The sequence below is a fragment of the Coregonus clupeaformis genome, unplaced genomic scaffold (genome assembly GCF_020615455.1).
Source record: "Coregonus clupeaformis isolate EN_2021a unplaced genomic scaffold, ASM2061545v1 scaf0333, whole genome shotgun sequence".
In the NCBI taxonomy this organism is placed as follows: Eukaryota; Metazoa; Chordata; class Actinopteri; order Salmoniformes; family Salmonidae; genus Coregonus; species Coregonus clupeaformis.
Genome location: NW_025533788.1, coordinates 296785 through 313454, shown reverse-complemented (window position 1 = coordinate 313454; position 16670 = coordinate 296785).

The following is a 16670-nucleotide window of genomic DNA, read 5'->3' as shown; positions in this document are numbered from 1 at the left end:
CTAAGTTTGGTCCCAATCAGAGACAACAAGCAACAGCTGATTCGCGTTGCCTCTGATTGAGAACCACCCCGGCCAACATAGAAACACATAAACTAGATCGTGAACATAGAACACAAAACATAGACACTACACACCCTGGCTCAACATAAAAGAGTCCCTAGAGCCAGGGCGTGACACTTCTGATGACGTATCATGACGTATGATGAGTGGACACTTGCAGGGCAAAGGGTGAGGGAAGAATGAATGAATTTTAAATGGACCGTTCTCTCTGCGTGGTGCGTGGGAAATGCATGTTACCTCTTCAGAAAGGTGTCACTCGTTTGTACCACGGTTGTGTTTTCAGTCATCATAGCGACCGTTAAAACACTCGTAAACCTAAATTCCATCGCTTTCGGGAAACCGGTCCCAGAGTGACTTACAATACAGTTGCTGTATTGTAGTGTATTTTAGCTTTTAAAAGACTTGATTTGCCCTAACAAAATATTTTAATGAATTATAATCCACATAATAATTCACATTTCCTGTTGCTCCAGGATAATCTTTCTGCTATGAGAAACTGGGTCAAATTATTATGTGGATTAAGTGCATTTATCTTAAGATAGCTAAGTGAGACAACCACATATCACAGTCAAATATACAGGATACGAACATCCCATTCCAGCTAAACATTGGAAATATAGCGTTTTGCGAAAAAACACATTTTCATATACATCTAAAATCTATTAATTAAAAATCTGAGATCAGTAACGCTTTGAACACACCGACTGCGTCATTGCATTTTGGTACACCAGAAGTACAGTGGGGAAAAAAAGTATTTAGTCAGCCACCAATTGTGCAAGTTCTCCCACTTAAAAAGATGAGAGAGGCCTGTAATTTTCATCATAGGTACACGTCAACTATGACAGACAAATTGAGAAAAAAAAATCCAGAAAATCACATTGTAGGATTTTAAATAAATGTATTTGCAAATTATGGTGGAAAATAAGTATTTGGTCACCTACAAACAAGCAAGATATCTGGCTCTCACAGACCTGTAACTTCTTCTTTAAGAGGCTCATCTGTCCTCCACTTGTTACCTGTATTAATGGCACCTGTTTGAACTTGTTATCAGTATAAAAGACACCTGTCCACAACCTCAAACAGTCACACTCCAAACTCCACTATGGCCAAGACCAAAGAGCTGTCAAAGGACACCAGAAACAAAATTGTAGACCTGCACCAGGCTGGGAAGACTGAATCTGCAATAGGTAAGCAGCTTGGTTTGAAGAAATCAACTGTGGGAGCAATTATTAGAAATGGAAGACATACAAGACCACTGATAATCTCCCTGGATCTGGGGCTCCACGCAAGATCTCACCCCGTGGGGTCAAAATGATCACAAGAACGGTGAGCAAAAATCCCAGAACCACACGGGGGACCTAGTGAATGACCTGCAGAGAGCTGGGACCAAAGTAACAAAGCCTACCATCAGTAACACACTACGCCGCCAGGGACTCAAATCCTGCAGTGCGAGACGTGTCCCCCTGCTTAAGCCAGTACATGTCCAGGCCTGTCTGAAGTTTGCTAGAGTGCATTTGGATGATCCAGAAGAGGATTGGGAGAATGCCATATGGTCAGATGAAACCAAAATATAACTTTTTGGTAAAAACTCAACTCGTCGTGTTTGGAGGACAAAGAATGCTGAGTTGCATCCAAAGAACACCATACCTACTGTGAAGCATGGGGGTGAAAACATCATGCTTTGGGGCTGTTTTTTCTGCAAAGGGACCAGGATGACTGATCCGTGTAAAGGGAAAGAATGAATGGGGCCATGTATCGTGAGATTTTGAGTGAAAACCTCCTTCCATCAGCAAGGGCATTGAAGATGAAACGTGGCTGGGTCTTTCAGCATGACAATGATCCCAAACACACCGCCCGGGCAACTAAGGAGTGGCTTCGTAAGAAGCATTTCAAGGTCCTGGAGTGGCCTAGCCAGTCTCCAGATCTCAACCCCCATAGAAAATCTTTGGAGGGAGTTGAAAGTCCGTGTTGCCCAGCGACAGCCCCAAAACATCACTGCTCTAGAGGAGATCTGCATGGAGGAATGGGCCAAAATACCAGCAACAGTGTGTGAAAACCTTGTGAAGACTTACAGAAAACGTTTGACCTGTGTCATTGCTAACAAAGGGTATATAACAAAGTATTGAGAAACTTTTGTTATTGACCAAATACTTATTTTCCACCATAATTTGCAAATAAATTCATTAAAAATCCTACAATGTGATTTTTTGGATTTTTTTTCCTCATTTTGTCTGTCATAGTTGACGTGTACCTATGATAAAAATTACAGGCCTCTCTCATCTTTTTAAGTGGGAGAACTTGCACAATTGGTGGCTGACTAAATACTTTTTTTCCCCACTGTACATTAATTTCCAAATGAACGCTGTGTTTGCCTTTCAGCATTGCGTTGCAGAGGCAGTTGCAGTGCGTTCTGTGTGGTGCGTACGTTGGATTTATCGAACGTATGCGTCAAACTGTGTACATAGACGGCTTGACAGAAATGGTAGCAGAAAGTGAAAGATTAACTTTTGTTGCACACATATTTAGATTATGCTGCATACTATTTTGCACAATGAAGCAGTCGGTGTGTTCAAAGCGTAATATTTTAGGTACCCAGAAGCAATAATTTGAAAAAAATTGTGGACATAGAGTTTTGGAAATGTACTTAATTATTCTTAAACAAAACTGAAATCTCACCTCTTAGCTTTGGTGTCATGTTCTCCAGAGAGACTCATTTTAGAGGCAGGGCCCCCCTCCTCTCTCTCCCCAGAGAGACTCATTTTAGAGGCAGGGCCCCCCTCCTCTCTCTCCCCAGAGAGACTCATTTTAGACCACTGACCCCTAAACAGAGATGCAGCATGTTGGTTGTGGTGAACACAGTGACAACTAATTCTAGAATGTCCATTGTTCTCTTTTACTCATGATCTCTTAGAAATAAAACATTTACTAACAGACATATCGAAACAGTCAGGCTATTTAATGCAATCAGATGAACATCTGGTTGTGACATCTCTTCTCCATGTTAACTGTCAATAATAATAATAAGTCACTGTTTGTTAAGGTAGTTATAGACAGTGCAGCAACACAAGGCCATGTCTCACACTTATTTGTATTAATTAAAAGTCGGCTATTTGTTGTCTTTGAATCTGAGAATGTAGACAGAAGGGCTAAAACAGGCATGATTGATCTGAGGGGAAATCATTGATACATTCAGAAAGTATTTTTTGCAACAAGTAAGAGATGTTATGTAATGTAAAGTAGGCTAGGTTACTTTTTCAGGACCCTGTCTTTCAAAGATAATTCGTAAAAATTTAAATAACACATATCTTCATTGTAAAGGGTTTAAACACTGTTTCCCATGCTTGTTCAATGAACCATAAACAATTAATGAACATGCACCTGTGGAACGGTCGTTAAGACACTAACAGCTTACAGACGGTAGGCAATTAAGTTCACTGTTATGAAAACTTAGGACACTGAGGCCTTTCTACTGACTCTGAAAAACACCAAAAGAAAGATGCCCAGGGTCCCTGCTCATCTGCGTGAACGTGCCTTAGGCAATAAATTGCAATGTCCGTACTGTGAGACGCCTAAGACAGCGCTACAGGGAGACAGGACGGACAGCTGATCATCCTCGCAGTGGCAGACCACGTGTAACAACACCTGCACAGGATCGGTACATCCGAACATCACACCAGACAGGACTGGCAAAAAGTGCTCTTCACTGATGAGTCGCGGTTTTGTCTCACCAGGGGTGATGGTCGGATTCACGTTTATCGTAGAAGGAATGAGCGTTACACCGAGGCCTGTACTCTGGAGCGGGATCGATTTGGAGGTGGAGGGTCCATCATGGTCTGGGGCAGTGTGTCACAGCATCATCGGACTGAGCTTGTTGTCATTGCAGGCAATCTCAACGCTGTGCGTTACAGGGAAGACATCCTCCTCCCTCATGTGGTACCCTTCCAGCAGGCTCATCCTGACATGACCCTCCAGCATGACAATGCCACCAGCCATACTGCCCGTTCTGTGCGTGATTTCCTGCAAGACAGGAATGTCAGTGTTCTGCCATGGCCAGCGAAGAACCCGGATCTCAATCCCATTGAGCACGTCTGGGATCTGTTGGATCGGAGGGTGAGGGCTAGGGCCAATCCCCTCAGAAATGTCCGGGAACTTGCAGGTGCCTTGGTGGAAGACTGGGGTAACATCTCACAGCAAGAACTGGGAAATCTGGTGCAGTCCATGAGGAGGAGATGCACTGCAGTACTTAATGCAGCTGGTGGCCACACCAGATACTGACTGTTACTTTTGATTTTGATCCCCCTTTTGTTCAGGGACACATTTTTCAATTTCTGTGGAACTTGTTCAGTTTATGTCTCAGTTGTTGAATCTTGTTATGTTCACACAAATATTTACATATGTTAAGTTTGCTAAAAACAAACGCAGTTGACAGTGAGAGGACGTTTCTTTTTTTTCTGAGTATATAATAGCAGTTTGTTAGTGATATGCAGATGGAGGTCTATACCTCAGCTATAGCCTACATATCCTAGATGACCAGCCTAAACCTGTTCAGATCAGTTCCCATAACGTTACAGGCCTACCAGTAGCAGGACAGAGCATGTAGCCTAGGCATGATATGTTTCACATTTCCAACAGAGACCTTCAGGTTGGTCAGCATGATAAGTGATCATATATCAAACCTACTCTGACTATTGAATGTCTGTAAACGACCTAACTTTCTAATATAATAGTTCTATGTAGCCTAGACTTACCAGAGTCTGCCCGTCTTTCCTTCAAATCAACACATTTATCCTCATTTTAATGTTGCCGAGAAATGTGTCCCACAGTTTCAACAGCCATTTTGTAAGTGCGTAGGCTACACACTTACTTTTAATATCATATGAGGAAACTGGTGCGGCCGCCTGTTTTTTTGCAGATGAAGTAGCCTCTCATAGGGAACTCATTCAACCAGCCTAAACAACAGTAAATAAAATATGTCAAATGGTCAAGAAACAATGGTCTAAAGAGAATCATGTCCTCCTAATATAGCCATGTACATTAAAGACAGGTATATTGCTACAGATGTAGGATCTTAATTTGAGCCCGTTTGCTACAGCAGGAAAATAATCCTGAAGCAACACGACATTTTGAATTATCATGTGGATTATAATGAATTGACATTTTTCAAAAGGGAAAGGTGGAAAAGTGGAAATTACAAACTTCAGAAGCCTTTTTAACCCTCAAATACACAACAAGTTTTAGTTCTCCTGCAACAGGCTGATTAAATTAAGATCCTACATCTGTACAGAGCTTGTCTTTACCTAAACCAAGGCAGTTTGCATTACTAGCAATGATGTTGCAACTGTCAGCTGCTGTAAACCTATGTGATTGGATGTTATAGACCCCCATCTGAACAGTTTCTTTCCCCATGCTGTAGCCCTCACCAACTGGCCAACTGGTCCATAGAGACTAAAGGACTATACACTCTATGCTGCACACCACATCAAGCCATCTCTGAACTGTACACTACCATCTGGCCCATAGAAACTAAAGGACTATGCCCTCTACGCTGCTCACCACATCAAGCCATCTCTGAACTGTACACTACCATCTGGTCCATAGAGACTAAAGGACTATACACTCTATGCTGCACACCACATCAAGCCATCTCTGTGTGGGAAAGTATTGGGAAGACAGAAAGATAACAGTGAATATGAGACATGGGGGAAGGTATTGGGAAGGTAGAAAGATAACATTGAATTTCCCCCAAGTATCGCAAACAGGAAGTAAAATTAGTCACAAGGTTGTACTAACTAAAGTAGTGTTGCAAAAGCCTTTCCACCCCACTCTTCCCCATCAGCCTCAAGAACAGAACATGTGGTTTAATGTAGAAACATCAGAAACTATCTACTTCTCTTTTACCAGAACAGAGACATTTCCCAGAGGAGGCTGGTGGGAAGGGCTATAGGAGGACGGGTTCATTTTTAAAGACTTTTGTTTTTATCTTTTTACATTTTAGTCATTTAGCAGACGCTCTTATCCAGAGTGACTTACAGTTTGTGAGTGCATACATATACAGTGGGGGAAAAAAGTATTTAGTCAGCCACCAACTGTGCAAGTTCTCCCACTTAAAAAGATGAGACAGGCCTGTAATTTTCATCATAGGTACACGTCAACTATGACAGACAAAATGAGATTTTTTTTCTCCAGAAAATCACATTGTAGGATTTTTAATGAATTTATTTGCAAATTATGGTGGAAAATAAGTATTTGGTCAATAACAAAAGTTTCTCAATACTTTGTTATATACCCTTTGTTGGCAATGACACAGGTCAAACGTTTTCTGTAAGTCTTCACAAGGTTTTCACACACTGTTGCTGGTATTTTGGCCCATTCTTCCATGCAGATCTCCTCTAGAGCAGTGATGTTTTGGGGCTGTCGCTGGGCAACATGGACTTTCAACTCCCTCCAAATATTTTCTATGGGGTTGAGATCTGGAGACTGACTAGGCCACTCCAGGACCTTGAAATGCTTCTTACGAAGCCACTCCTTCGTTGCCCGGGCGGTGTGTTTGGGATCATTGTCATGCTGAAAGACCCAGCCACGTTTCATCTTCAATGCCCTTGCTGATGGAAGGAGGTTTTCACTCAAAATCTCACGATACATGGCCCCATTCATTCTTTCCTTTACACGGATCAGTCGTCCTGGTCCCTTTGCAGAAAAACAGCCCCAAAGCATGATGTTTCCACCCCCCATGCTTCACAGTAGGTATGGTGTTCTTTGGATGCAACTCAGCATTCTTTGTCCTCCAAACACGACGAGTTGAGTTTTTACCAAAAAGTTCTATTTTGGTTTCATCTGACCATATGACATTCTCCCAATCCTCTTCTGGATCATCCAAATGCACTCTAGCAAACTTCAGACGGGCCTGGACATGTATTGGCTTAAGCAGTGGGACACGTCTGGCACTGCAGGATTTGAGTCCCTGGCGGCGTAGTGTGTTACTGATGGTAGGCTTTGTTACTTTGGTCTCAGCTCTCTGCAGGTCATTCACTAGGTCCCCCCGTGTGGTTCTTGTGATCATTTTGACCCCACGGGGTGAGATCTTGCGTGGAGCCCCAGATCAAGGGAGATTATCAGTGGTCTTGTATGTCTTCCATTTCCTAATAATTGCTCCCACAGTTGATTTCTTCAAACCAAGCTGCTTACCTATTGCAGATGCAGTCTTCCCAGCCTGGTGCAGGTCTACAATTTTGTTTCTGGTGTCCTTTGACAGCTCTTTGGTCTTGGCCATAGTGGAGTTTGGAGTGTGACTGTTTGAGGTTGTGGACAGGTGTATTTTATACTGATAACAAGTTCAAACAGGTGCCATTAATACAGGTAACAGTGGAGGACAGAGGAGCCTCTTAAAGAAGAAGTTACAGGTCTGTGAGAGCCAGAAATCTTGCTTGTTTGTAGGTGACCAAATACTTATTTTCCACCATAATTTGCAATAAATTCATAAAAAATCCTACAATGTGATTTTCTGGATTTTTTTCCCGCAATTTGTCTGTCATAGTTGACGTGTACCTATGATGAAAATTACAGGCCTCTCTCATCTTTTTAAGTGGGAGAACTTGCACAATTGGTGGCTGACTAAATACGTTTTTCCCCCACTGTATATATATATTTTTTTCATACTGGCACCCCGTGGGAATCGAACCCACGACCCTGGTTGCAAACGCCATGCTCTACCAACATCCCTGCCGGCCATTCCCTCCCCTACCCTGGGCCAATTATGCACCACCCCATGGGTCTCCCGGTCACGGCCGGCTACGACAGAGCCTGGATTCGAACCAGGATCTCTAATGGCACAGCTAGCACTGCGATGCAGTGCCTTAGACCACTGCGCCACTCGGGAGTTAATGACAGTTTTTAATGACAGATCATAGAAACATGCTGTTTTCACAAACAGAAAAGTATTTTGAGCCTTGTTACCCATTTTCTTCACACCTATTCCCCACTTAATATGCCAAGACAATGCGCCACTAATGAGTCTCTCTTTCCTCACTGAAAAAATGACAAATGGATGAATGGGCGATAGTTTTGCACCTTACTTCACAATTGAATTTAAATTAGGCTTAACTGAATGATAAGGAGGGTGCAGATGTTGAATTCATTTAGAACAATAGTGTAATGATGAGTTTGTGTTATGCCTGTTTATCAGCAGCAAATCATTTGACCACGCCTTGTGGGTTGATACATTTCTCTTTTACATTTTACTTTGTAAAAATAAACTGTTACAGGTCTGTTTTATTTACTATAAGTCTATTACTAATCAAATGTATTGTATTGGGAAACAAAACATGCTATGTGTTGCAGTCAACACAATCTCACACTCAATCCGTGCAAATATGCACAAAAAGTATGCATTTTTGTGTGGCTTAATTCGTGTGAAAATACAAATTTTTGTACGACTTCATTCATAGGAAAATACATTTTTGGGGGGCGAATTAAGCCACACAAAAACGCACAACATCTGCTAAAATACTTTTTGTACATATTTGCTCGAATTGAGTGTGAGATTGTGTTGCAAAACGTATGCCTTTAGAATAATGCAAAACATATCATTGACTACCGAAGTTGATGAGTGAACAAATGATGCCAGTCAGCCTGCACAGCCGGCCCATCAAAACTACACCTGAACTATACCTCAACTCATTTCACATATGATAAGAGTTAGCCTATAGACCAGATTACATTGACAATAATCTGATGAGTGACAATGTTATCAGTTGTCAAATTGTACATGAAGAGATGGACGCATCTTGTAATTGACAGATGCAGGGAAAGGAGCATCTCTTTATCAAATCCTCCTTCAGAGTCACATGCAGGTAAAACATTGTGATTTCTATATAGTGCTGTATCTGAAAGAGCATATTCTGCAGTTTCTATGACACTTACCTTTATCAAATAACTCTCCAAATTCAAGAGGTGCAGCTCTATTTCCAAATATCATTTTTTCACCAACATCCCTGCTGTTCATTCATTTAGCACATGACAACTCTAGTGCCAGCATTGCTCTGGTTACTAAGCAACAACGAGTAACATAATATTCTGTCGTCAATGGATGAATGGCCAAAAGAAACCAGATAGAAACTGATAATGATGCATGTGACTTCTGTTTTGGTTAGCAGCGGATGTCGAAACCAACTTGCTCAGTGTCTTTCCATATCTGGGGAAAGATGAAACCAGGCCAGCCGAGTGGGAGACTGTCTGAGACTGTGGTTTTGAGACACGTGGAGCCAAAAAAAAAAGACACAATGTCAAATCAGCAGGTCCTGCTCTCCCTCTTCCCCAAGCACCACAGCTCCCACTGGGGAAAAATACACAATGTCAAGACAGCAGGTCCTGTTCTCCCTCTTCCCCAAGCACCACAGCTCCCACTGGGGAAAAATACACAATGTCAAGACAGCAGGTCCTGCTCTCCCTCTTCCCCAAGAACCACAGCTCCCACTGGGGAAAAAGGAGACACAATGTCAAGACAGCAGGTCCTGTTCTCCCTCTTCCCCAAGCACCACAGCTCCCACTGGGGAAAAAGGAGACACAATGTCAAGTAAGTAAGAGCGGAAGGAAAAAGTCCCATAAAAACTGTGTGCAGGGCAACCGATTTGTTTGTAGGGCTTGCTCACACTAAGCCCCGAAGCTGTGTGCTGACTGTGGACCAGAAGCATAAAGAGAAGACGTGATTGGTTCATGTGTAAAGGCTCGGTACAGTGTCTGATACAATCAACACATTATTGTTTGTATAACTTGTCATGAATATATTTCCACAAATATTTATTGATGGAATTAATCCTTTATAATTGTTCATGCACTGGTGCTTTTGTTTAGGAATACAGCAAATAATTTCACCTGAACACCTGGCTGGTTATATTATTATTATTATTATTATTATTATTATTATTATTATTATTATTATTATTATTATTATTTTGTAGTAGTAGTAGTAGTATTATTATTATTATATTTTTCATTCTACTTTGTCAAAATAAACTCTAAATGGACTTTATTAAGTACTATAACTCTATTACTAATTGAATCTACAAATAAAGTTGATCAGATGGATTATACTGTAATGTTTTTATTGTAAGAGAAACAGAAATAGGATATAGGGCGATTTTATTTTTACTTTGTAGAATTAACTTTTTTTTAAGTTACAAAAAATATATATTTCCACGAATATTTCTTCATGCAATTAATCCTTTACAATAGTTTATGCACTATTTATCAAGCGTTTATTTATCAACCATGTTTGCACACCTTGCTCTAGTGCAGGGATGGGCAACTCCAGTCCTCGGGGCCTGATTGGTGTCACACTTTTGCCCTAGCCGCAGCTAACACACTTGACTCCAATAATTAACTAATCATAATCTTCAATTTAGAATGTGATTAGTTTAATCAGCTGTGTTTGCTAGGGATGGGGAAAAGTGTGACACCCCGAGGATTGGAGTACCCATCCCTACTAGCTGAAAGGCCAGACGGTTCTAGTGTTAAGGACTGGTAGATGGGTGTTGCTCATGCATTCACTCATGCTGACCGGCTCCAGTACTTTGTTCTTGACTAAAGCCTCCAAGTCAGCCTTGACTTCTGGTCTGATAGCATAAGGTACAGGTCCTGCTTTCAGAAACGTTGGTTTGCTGTCTGGCTTAATGCTAAGCTTCCCTGTAATGTCGTTCATACTACCCAGCTGTCCATTAAAGACTTCTCCATGTTTCTTTAAGATGGCAGGTACAGTGGGGAAAAAAGTATTTAGTCAGCCACCAATTGTGCAAGTTCTCCCACTTAAAAAGATGAGAGAGGCCTGTAATTTTCATCATAGGTACACGTCAACTATGACAGACAAAATGAGGAAAAAAAAAATCCAGAAAATCACATTGTAGGATTTGTAATGAATTTATTTGCAAATTATGGTGGAAAATAAGTATTTGGTCACCTACAAACAAGCAAGATTTCTGGCTCTCACAGACCTGTAACTTCTTCTTTAAGAGGCTCCTCTGTCCTCCACTCGTTACCTGTATTAATGGCACCTGTTTGAACTTGTTATCAGTATAAAAGACACCTGTACACAACCTCAAACAGTCACACTCCAAACTCCACTATGGCCAAGACCAAAGAGCTGTCAAAGGAAACCAGAAACAAAATTGTAGACCTGCACCAGGCTGGGAAGACTGAATCTGCAATAGGTAAGAAGCTTGGTTTGAAGAAATCAACGGTGGGAGCAATTATTAGGAAATGGAAGACATACAAGACCACTGATAATCTCCCCTCGATCTGGGGCTCCACGCAAGATCTCACCCTGTGGGGTCAAAATGATCACAAGAACGGTGAGCAAATATCCCAGAACCACACGGGGGACCTAGTGAATGACCTGCAGAGAGCTGGGACCAAAGTAACAAAGCCTACCATCAGTAACACACTACGCCGCCAGGGACTCAAATCCTGCAGTGCCAGACGTGTCCCCCCTGCTTAAGCCAGTACATGTCCAGGCCCGTCTGAAGTTTGCTAGAGTGCATTTGGATGATCCAGAAGAGGATTGGGAGAATGTCATATGGTCAGATGAAACCAAAATAGAACTTTTTGGTAAAAACTCAACTCGATCGTGTTTGGAGGACAAAGAATGCTGAGTTGCATCCAAAGAATACCATACCTACTGTGAAGAATGGGGGGTTGGAAACATCATGCTTTGGGGCTGTTTTTCTGCAAAGGGACCAGGACGACTGATCCGTGTAAAGGAAAGAATGAATGGGGCCATGTATCGTGAGATTTTGAGTGAAAACCTCCTTCCATCAGCAAGGGCATTGAAGATGAAACGTGGCTGGGTCTTTCAGCATGACAATGATCCCAAACACACCGCCCGGGCAACGAAGGAGTAGCTTCGTAAGAAGCATTTCAAGGTCCTGGAGTGGCTAGCCAGTCTCCAGATCTCAACCCCATAGAAAATCTTTGGAGGGAGTTGAAAGTCCGTGTTGCCCAGCGACAGCCCCAAAACATCACTAATCTAGAGGAGATCTGCATGGAGGAATGGGCCAAAATACCAGCAACAGTGTGTGAAAACCTTGTGAAGACTTACAGAAAACGTTTGACCTGTGTCATTGCCAACAAAGGGTATATAACAAAGTATTGAGAAACTTTTGTTATTGACCAAATACTTATTTTCCACCATAATTTGCAAATACATTCATAAAAAATCCTACAATGTGATTTTCTGGATTTTTTTTCTCATTTTGTCAGTCATATTTGACGTGTACCTATTGTCACGCCCTGGCTCTGGGGACTCTAGTATGTTGAGCCAGGGTGTGAGTTTTCATTTGTTTTTCGTTCTAGTTTTGTAGTTCTATGTTGGCCAGTGTGGTTCTCAATCAGAGGCAACATCTATCAGCTGTTGCTTGTTGTCTCTGATTGGGAACCATACTTAGGCAGCCAGTTTTCCCACAGTGTTTGTGGGATCTTGTTCCTGTATAGGTTTGTGTTTTGCACCTTTGGACGTCACGTTATCGTTTGTTGTTTTTGTTCGTGTTATCATTCAAATTAATAAAATATGTTCACCTTCCACGCTGCGCCTTGGTCCTCTGTACCCGATGATCGTGACACCTATGATGACAATTACAGGCCTCTCTCATCTTTTTAAGTGGGAGAACTTGCACAATTGGTGGCTGACTAAATACTTTTTCCCCCCACTGTAGGTCTGTGTCTCCATGTGTCATTGTATGCACTGATGGCCAGTCCAGTGTGATTTTCTCCAACTATGAACATCCCAGTAGTGATGCATAGTCTCCTTTCACAACATAGAGTGGCAGCTTTTCAGTTTGTCTGTTTACCTGAACTGTGACATCAGTGATGCCTCTCACAGCGACAGATTCACCTGTGTAAGTCTTTAACACGAGGTGCGCTGGTTGAAGTGGAAGGTGTTTCAGTGTCTTTTTTCTGACACAAGAGATACAGCTGCCCCTGTGTCAATCTCCATACCCACCGGCTGTCCCTCTAGCAAGGGGGAGACATAGTAGCCGTGCGACCCGCCAGGAAAAGGTCAGGATTTTCTGTTTGACTTCCTCGTCTGATGGGTCACTCACCTCAGTGTTCTCTTAATCAACAGTGTGAACATGTCTATGTGTCTTTTGTTGGAATGTCTGTTTCTTGTTTCCCGTTTTTGTGATTTCTCTGTTCTCTTTTTGATTCTGGAGACTTGTTCGATGTTGCCCTTTTTACCACAGGCTGGACAATCCATGTCCTTACACCAGCATGTGACTTGATTTCCCGGTCTCTGATTTTCAGTTGAAACTCTGTTGAAACGTTTTATTTATTTGAAAGGAACACAGACAAGAACAAATAGCAGCAGGAATGGTTATACAGCTAAAGACACAATACTGTTAAAATATATATCAGTATATTATGGAAACTAGTTATTGCAGATAAATACAATTATAATAAACCACATATACAATCATCCACCTCAGCTGCATCAACCCACCCCTCCAACCCCTCCTGGGACCACCCCCAACCCACCCTCCAACCCCTCCTGGGACCACCCCCATCCCACCCCTCCAACCCCTGCTGGGACCACCCCAACCCACCCTCCAACCCCTCCTGGGACCACCCCAACCCACCCTCCAACCCCTCCTGGGACCACCCCAACCCACCCCCCCAACCCCCTCCTGGGACCACCCCAACCCACCCTCCAACCACTCCTGGGACCACCCCAACACACCCTCCAACCCCTCCTGGGACCACCCCAACCCACCCTCCAACCCCTCCAACCCCTCCTGGGACCACCCCAACCCACCCTCCAACCCCTCCTGGGACCACCCCAACCCACCCTCCAACCCCTCCTGGGACCACCCCAACACACCCAACCTGATCTCCATTAATTTAAATACTAAATCAAGGTACAAATTTGCAAAAAAATTAAAATGAACGGTCAATCTGTTGGGTAAAACCCACTACAGGAGTTATTTTATGGTTTCAGATGAAATTGTTGTTTGGCTAGCCCCATGGATCCTAGCAGTGGATAGTTCTAAATAAATGATATCTATAAAAGTGCTGATCCAATGAGGTGTGGTGGTTGCCATCTTAGTTCCAACATCTTTTTAGCTGCTGTCCAACCTGACAACATTATACGTCTTTGCTGTAATGACAGTGGTGAATTATCATTCAGTAATAACAGTTTGGGGAACAAGGTATGAGGATACCTCTTTCCAAAACATGTCCCCTGGTCACTCCCAGTACATATGATTAAAGGAGCCCAAGGCACCTTGATTACATAGATCACACAGAGGAGCGGTTGTGATTTCTATTAAACAATGTTTTCTAGGTGGAAGGTTTACCCTGTGTATGAGATTACAATGTATCAGCTGGTGATTAGGATTGTTAGATGAACCCACTAAGTTCCTGATGAACTCAACTGGTGAGCCTCTTTAGCAGCTAGTTCCATGGACACACTGATTTCAATGTCCTTTGCCAAGGTCAGATGACTTTCAGTCAACAGTCTCTTTTGTGTAGCTTCACTCCGTAGCCCACATACTAGTCTGTCTCTAATGATGTCATTTAGAACAGCATTAAACTCAGTGTTCTGATAGTTTCTTTAATGCAGCAGCAAACATTGTTACTGATTCTCCCTCTTCCTGATGTCTCCTGTGGAACCTGAACCTTTCAGCATTAACTAGTGGTTCTGGTGAAAAATGTCCTTTAAGTATCTCCACAATATCCCCATACGTCTTATTACCTGTTCTGACTGGCTGTAGCAGGCTGCCTAGTAAATTAAATGTCTTTGGCCCCATTACACTAAAACATGTAGGCACAATGTTGTCCTCATCCATGTCATTTACAACAACAAAATATTCAAACCGTTCTGTATATGAGCTCCACTGCTCAATACTCTTATCAAACTGTCCAAATGTTTCCAACAATTCCAATAATTGTTTGTTTCTCAATAAGCTCCTGATTGTCACTCACTTCAATATTGTCCTCAACCAAAGCAATATTTTCCTAAGTCACGTGATCTTCATTCCCTTCATTCACTGACGTTTCCTCCTAAGTTCGCTCGTTTAGCAGATTTAATTAAAAGGTTTGTCTTCACAGTTGAATAAATGTCCTCCCTTTTAATCACGTTGTTTTCCCACTCCGATGTCCGTCTCCAGTCCTTTTCTGCCGTCCATGACGATGTTAACTCCAGTGGTGGAAAAAGTACCCAAATGTCATACTTGAGTAAAAGTAAAGATACCTTAATAGAAAATGACTCAACTAAAAGTGAAAGTCACCCAGTAAAATACTACTTGAGTAAAAGTCTAAAAGTATTTGGTTTTAAATATACTTAAGTATCAAAAGTAAATGTAATTGCTAAAATATACTAAAGTATCAAAAGTAAAAGTACAAGTATAAATCATTTCAAATTCCTTACATAAAGCAAACCAGACGATTTTCTTGTTTTTAAAATGTACGTTCAGCCAGAGGCAAACTCCAACACTCAGACAATCGTCTGGTTTGTGTGTGTTCCTGTGTGTGTGTGTTTGTGTGTGTCCAGCGTATGTGTGTGTGTCCAGTGTGTGTGTGTTTGTGTGTGTCCAGTGTGTGTGTCCCGTGTGTGTGTGTGTGTGTGTGTGTCCAGTGTGTGTGTCCTGTGTGTGTGTGTGTCAGGTGTGTGTGTGTGTGTCCAGCGTATGTGTGTGTGTCCAGTGTGTGTGTGTGTGTTTGTGTGTGTCCAGTGTGTGTGTCCAGTGTGTGTCAGTGTGTGTGTGTGTGTGTGTGTGTGTCCAATGTGTGTGTCCTGTGTGTGTGTGTTTCAGGTGTGTTGGTCCAGTGTGTATGTGTGTGTGTGTCCAATGTGTGTGTGTCCAGCATATGTGTGTGTGTGTCCAGTGTGTATGTGTGTGGGTCCCTTGTGTGTGTTTGTGTGTGTCCAGTGTGTGTGAGTGTGTGTGTGTGTGTGTGTCCAGTGTGTGTGTGTGTCCAGTGTGTGTGTGTGTGTGTGTGTGTGTAAGTGTGTATGTGTGTGTGTCCAGTGTGTATGAGTGTGTGTGTCCAGTGTGTGTTTGTCCAGTGTGTGTGTGTCCTGTGTGTGTGTCCTGTGTGTGTGTCAGGTGTGTGTGTCCAGTGTGTGTGTGTGTGTCCAGTGTGTGAGTGTGTCCAGTGTGTGTGTCCAGTGTGTGTGTGTGTGTCAGGTGTGTGTGTGTCCAGTGTGTATGTGTGTGTGTCGTGTGTGTCCAGTGTGTATGTGTGTGGGTCCAGTTTGAGTGTGTGTGTCCAGCGTATGTGTGTGTGTGTTTGTGTGTGTCCAGTGTGTGTGAGTGTGTGTGTCCAGTGTGTGTGTGTGTGTGTGTCCAGTATGTGTGTGTGTGTGTGTGTGTCCAGTGTGTGTGTGTGTGTCCTGTGTGTGTGTGTGTCAGGTGTGTGTTTGTGTGTCCAGTGTGTGTGTGTCCTGTGTGTGTGTGTCCTGTGTGTGTGTGTCCAGTGTGTCAGTGTGTGTGTCCTGTGTGTGTGTTCCCAGTGTTTGTGTGTGTGTGTGTGTGTCAGTGTGTCCAGTGTGTGTATGTGTGTCAGTGTTACCATGGTTATTATTTACAGGGACACTGAGGAACCCCAAAGTTCAAAGGAGTCAT